At 36.3% G+C, this 6,002-nt stretch overlaps 1 non-coding gene across 1 annotated transcript; it reads right to left on the bottom strand.

The window, feature by feature from the left end:
* Positions 1–3,453: 3,453 nt before the first annotated feature.
* On the bottom strand, positions 3,454–3,560 carry LOC133793350 (small nucleolar RNA R71). The gene has a single exon (XR_009874796.1). It is a non-coding gene; the product is annotated as a small nucleolar RNA R71 (small nucleolar RNA).
* Positions 3,561–6,002: the final 2,442 nt, after the last annotated feature.

Genomic DNA, 6,002 nt, shown 5'->3' with positions numbered 1-6,002 from the left:
TTTATACCCAGCTCGGGAGGAGTCTAGGGGTACTTTGGGGAATTTTGTGAGTTGAGTTGAGGATTTGTGGTTAATGGTTATTGGTGATTGAGTAACCTGGGTAACCATTAGTAACTGCTGGGAGTAACAAGTTTAGGTGGAAGAAATGGCAGAATTGTAATATAGGGGAAAGGACAAGAGTGCCCTTGAGGTTTACTTAGGAGAGGATAACTATGGGAGGATAGGATAGTAATTTGGCAAGGTAAAGAACCTTCAGCTGAGGGAAAAGAGTCATCCACGTTTTACACTTAGGCATTATCTTGTTCTTCTTGAAATTGAAAGGAAACCTAGAGGAGGAAAGGGAAAACTAAGGGCAAACCTCTTGGGATCAAGAAGAGAACTTAAGCTAAGGGAACTTGGAGGATTACTCAGTGAATTGAGGTAAGTAAAATTATGTGTATGTGTTGTGGGATTCAGCTAAGAGTATCATTGAATTGGAACTCAGTTATGTGCTTTGCTTGGAACTTTTGGGATAAATTGAGGTTAGGTTCAGCAGGAGGTTGTGGTTTAAGCTTGGGACTTGATTGGGAAGAGCAGCTCAAAGTTGAACTCTTGATTGAGGTAAGGATTTTAAATATGTTTGAATTTTCATATCTAATAAGGTTTAGGAATTTGGAGGTCTGATTTACATCCTACTCAAATTTCGGTTTGAGTTTGGAGAGCTAATGTTAAATTTCTGAAATCTTAAACTTAAGTGTGGATTTTGAGTGTAAGTGAGCTTGTTGTTGAGATTTATAGTTTGTTAAATGGTTTGTTTGGGGTTTTAAACTGATTTTGGGGTTTGGGTATATGTTGGGAATGAATTGGGAGTGTTTTGGCTCGGGGAAAACACAGAGGAAAAACCAAGATTTCTGGGTTCGCGAAGGAGTGCCGCGGCTCTATTCTTGGGCGTCGCGGCACGAGGCTGCTTCAGGACAGGGGAAGGCTCTCTGACTTGCTGGGCACCGCGGCCCTCTAGGGCAGTGCCGCAGTGCTAGGCCATTTTCAGAGCATGGAATTTTGCAATTTTGAGCTTTTGCTCCGGGGGTTCGGGGGATGTTTCCGATGTATTCTTTTAGGAATTTGGGGATTCCGAGAGTGTGGGATTGGGCCCAGGAAGTGGTTTTGGATTGGTTAGAATTAAAGGGTGTTTTATATGTGTTGTGACTAGGTCTTTGGAGAGGCTCGGGTTAGAGGACCGTGCTCGCGGCCTTGGTGCATCGGAAAGCTCAGGATACAGGTAAGAAAAATGTAGCACCCGTAGAGAAGGGCTTGGGCCCATATTTTTGTTGCAGGGCGCGGCCCTAGATTGTATTATTGCTAGGATGTAGCATTAAATGAATGATAATATATTTGATTGTTATTTGAGAATGCTAAACGTGGTAATAGCAGGGTGAACGGCAAAGGGGCCGAGAACGGCGAGGGGCCGGGAACGGCGAAGGCCGAGAACGACAGTGGGGCCGGGAATACCACCTAGCGCATGGAGTGCTCGTGGTTAGGGTGAGACCCCAGTGGATACATGGGATATCCTTACGGTGTAGACTGAGATCCCAGGCTTTGGTAACGCGTCTGGGACGGCACAACTGTGTATGTGTTTAAATCTTATGGACTATCTGATTAAATATGAGTTATTTGCTATAGTGATTGTATGATATGCATATGTTATGTGCTGTATGAGTTTTCTTGCTGGGCTTCGACTCACGGGTGCTCTGTGTTGCAGGTAAGGGCAGAGAGAAAGTCAACCAGCCATGAGTACGGAGAGTGTGGGGGCGGCGAGTACATGTTTGGCCTGCCCGACTGCTTTGGTTGGGGATATTCTTGAGAAATGGCTGTACAAACCCTAGTTTTGATGGTTAATTACTTATAAACTTGTTTTGAGTTGTAAATATTTTATAAACCGAGTTCCGGGATCCCGAATGTTAAACTCTTGAACTTTTAATGAAATAGAGTACTTTTTAAAGATTACAGCCTAGACTTCTATTTAATCACACTTTTGTTCTAAAAACCTCGTTTAGCGAGTTGATTGCACATTTTAAACCCACTTAGTAACGACTCTAAGGTAGTAGGGCGTTACAATATATATACAAAAAAAAAGTGTAGAGAAAAAAGTAAAAAAAACAGAAAATATATATTTATTTTTATTTTCTTTTCCTTTCTTTTTTGTTTCATAAGAAAGAGAATTACATAATTATATTTTTTTTTTCTTTTTAGTTAATTCTAATTTCATTTCTCTTTCTTAATTTCTTTTCTATTTTTATTTTATTTTTTAGTTTAATAAATATTTGTAAAAAAAAAAAAGATTAAGCTTGTTATGTTATCTTCACTTCATTTATCTTTGTTTTTTGTTGACTATTTTGTTGCTTTAGGTTTCTTAATCTAGATCTTTCATTCTTTTTGCCTTAGTCTTCCATAGAATTTAGTTCCTTCTTAAAAAAAGAGCATATAATTACATAAAATTGTTCATAAAATTTCAATCATAAAACACTTAGTATAGAGAATAATTGTATAATATTACAAATGGTAAAAAATGATATTGTTCTGTCTAGAAATATTTGTTGTTAAATAAGGTTTGTGATAGTGTTACCCCCCCCCCCCCCCCCCACTTACCTAGGAGCCTCAGGGAGTTCTGTCTAGGCAAGTGTGGGTCTAAAGCAATACCTTGGCAACCTTCCCAATCGACCTGGGAACATTTCGAGCATATACATTTGCACTATTACATTTTTTAACTTATTACTATAAGAAGACCAAGCTGGTTCTATCAAAATAAACAATTTCACTCTGCTTAAAGGTTGTTTGGTCGAAAAGGTTTAACTTGTGATCCACCATACTTACTCAGGGAATCACCCCAAAACCTCCAAATCTACCTGGGAACGAGTTTAACACGAAAAAATCAAAAATAAAAATAAAAACACAAAATAAATTCTCATTTCTAAGAGTGGATGAATCATCACGAAATTTCTAGTGAAACTTCTTCCAATTCAACTACCACTCCTTCCGAAACTCCTTCCATCATTCCTGCTTCTCCACAAACTTTAGTTGATAATAATCCATTCGCAGTGGCTCACAGTAATGAAATCCAACCAAGAACTCTCAATGACTACCTCCATCTTACTCGCATTTCCACACCTTCATGCATTATATTCCCTTCTAATATGCACGCATTAGACTTTAAACCTGGCATGATTAAACTCTTGCCCACATTTCATGGAATGAAAATGAAAGCCATAAATGCATATTAGAGAATTGGAGGAGGTAGTTGCCACATTCTATAACCGAGCCGAAAATGTCGATTATGTGCGACAAAAGTTCTTCCCTTTCCCCTTGAAGGACAAAGACAAAAGCTGGTTATACTCTTTGAGACATAGGTCTATTGAAACATGGGAGGAAATGACTAAATATTTCTTTCTGAAGCACTTCCCTAGCCATAAGACCAATAGTCTAAAACAACAATTTTCCACATTTTTCCAAAAGGACAATGAAACATTCTATCAATTCTGGGAAAGATTCAAGGATTTATTGAATCAGTGCTCGCACCATGGCTATGAGAATTGGCGTTTGGTCAGTTACTTCTATGAAGGTCTCACGAGTCGTGAGCGCCAGTTTGTAGAAATGCTATGCAATGATGAATTCCTCAAAAAAGAGCCAGAAGATGCTCTTGAATATCTCAAAGAAATCGCAAAAAAATCTCACACCTGGACTGGTCCAAGTGCTACTGGTAGCACCAACCAGCATAAACCATCTGGGATCTATCAACTTCGAGAAGAGGATATTGTTAAGGCCAAACTCGAAGCTTTGAAAAAGCAATTTGAGGTCTTAATGACGAAAAATGGCCAAAAACCGCACATGATTGCTCAAGCAAAACCACAAGAACCTTGCTTTGTTTGTGGAGGGACGAAGCATTTAGCTAAGGACTGCTTAGCTTTTAATGAAATGAGAGGGGTTTATGAGGAGTGATGCAATGCCTTAGGGGCATATAACAAGCAATTCTTCCATATGTACAACCCTAGTTGGAGAAACCACCCAAATTTCAGTTGGAGAGATTCTAACCAAGCTCAATCGTCTAGAGGCCAATGGAGAAATGAGCAACAAGTTGAACCATCAAAGGCGTATTCTTCACCTCAATACAATGCTCATCCACAGCGAAATTCTCTTGAGAATACCCTTAATGCATTCATAGAGGAACAATCCAAACCAAATCGCCAAATGATGGAAGAAATCAAGGAAATGAAATGTCAATTCTCAAAATTGACTAAATCCTTGGTCATTCCAGAAAAAGGAAAACTTCCTTCCTAACCTAAATTCAATGTGCAAGGCCACCACATGGCCCAATCCTCAAATTCCAATGATCCAAATGTTAAGGAAGCAAATGTCATCATAATTAAAAGTGGGAAAACTTTGCAAGACCCATCCTTAAAAGCCAACTCTCCCAGCGTTCCAAAAGTTAATCCTGAGAATTCACCACTCAATGCTTCTCCAAAAGTACCTTTTCCCCGGGCTTTGAAACCTATTGGGAAACTTCCTGGCAGTCGAGCTAAAATCCTTGAGCACTTGACACAAGTGAAGATTAATCTTCCTTTGCTTCACATCATAAAACAAGTGTCGGCTTATGCCAAAATCATCAAGGATCTATGCACCGCAAAGAAGAAGTACCATGTCAAGAAGACTTCTTTCTTGGCTGAACAAGTGATTGTGGTGATTGAACAAAAGACACCGCCAAAAAACAAAGACCCCGGTTGTCCCACCATTCTTGCCAAATTGGGACTCATGAAGTCAGCCAAGCCTTACTTGATCTTGGCGCGAGTGTAAATTGTTAGGAACGAGTTTCCTGATACGCAGCAGAACGGTGGTGGGTTGGCCCATTGTACAACAAAATTTTTGTAACATATTTAAACTTCCTTTAAATATGCGGATCCATTAATATACATACATTAATCATAAGCAAGACAGGAATAGAAACCATACCTCTTGAAGCCTATCAAGTGTCATCGCTATCTTTTCGTAATAAGAACGATCTTCCTATCCAAGCTGCTCCCAGGTACTCACACCAAGATCTTCCACAACGTTCTCTACACCTCAAGAAGTGTGTGGGAACTTAGAGAATAAATGATAGTTAATTTGTGATTCTATTTGATGTACTCAACACATGAGATCAAGATAGTAGGCCTAAGAATTGGTTCTTTATCTTTTCAGGGAGAGAATGAAAAGTATCGTTCTATTTTTTCACAAAGCAAATAACTGAGCTTGAATTATTTGTATATTTTCTGATAAATCTTACTTAAAAAGAAAATATTCAAATATAAAATAATAAATTTGTAACTAACTTACAATTTATTTTTTAATTAATTAATTATCTTATTAATGAAAATATCCAAAAAAACCTAATTTTTGAATTATCCATTAATTAATTAAATAAATAAATAAAATTGAAAAATATGTCCCTGAAAATATGTAGTACATGCCACACACAGTCCATGGTCATCTACCACCCTAATTTTTAGGGATATTTGATTTTTCTATTTTTATTTAATAATTTATTCAAACTACTTTGTTAGATAAAAATCTAACAACTTGATAATTAATTCAAATTTAAATTAAATATCCTTTTAACTAATTATCAAATATAATTAATTATTTGAATAAATATCAATCTTTTAAATTCAAATCCAATTTGAACTTATCAGATTATTATCTCCTACTCAAATAAAGATATTTAATTAATTCTACCAATTAATTAAAACCAATAATTTCAAAAATAAATATTTAGTTTATTATAATTTCAAAAATTATATTTAATTATATAATTTCGAAATTAATTTAATTATTTAATATAATTTTGAAAATTATATTATAATTAATTTTGTTAATTACATCTAATTTTTAATTAATTAATTAATCACTATTATCATATAATTGCATATTTGATCTGAAGAACAAATTTCTTCTTAAATATGTCTTTCAACTATTTTTCCATTTATATCAACTCT

This window comes from Humulus lupulus, chromosome 7 (assembly GCF_963169125.1).
Source record: "Humulus lupulus chromosome 7, drHumLupu1.1, whole genome shotgun sequence".
Lineage (NCBI taxonomy): Eukaryota > Viridiplantae > Streptophyta > Magnoliopsida > Rosales > Cannabaceae > Humulus > Humulus lupulus.
This window is presented reverse-complemented; position numbering and strand designations above follow the sequence as displayed.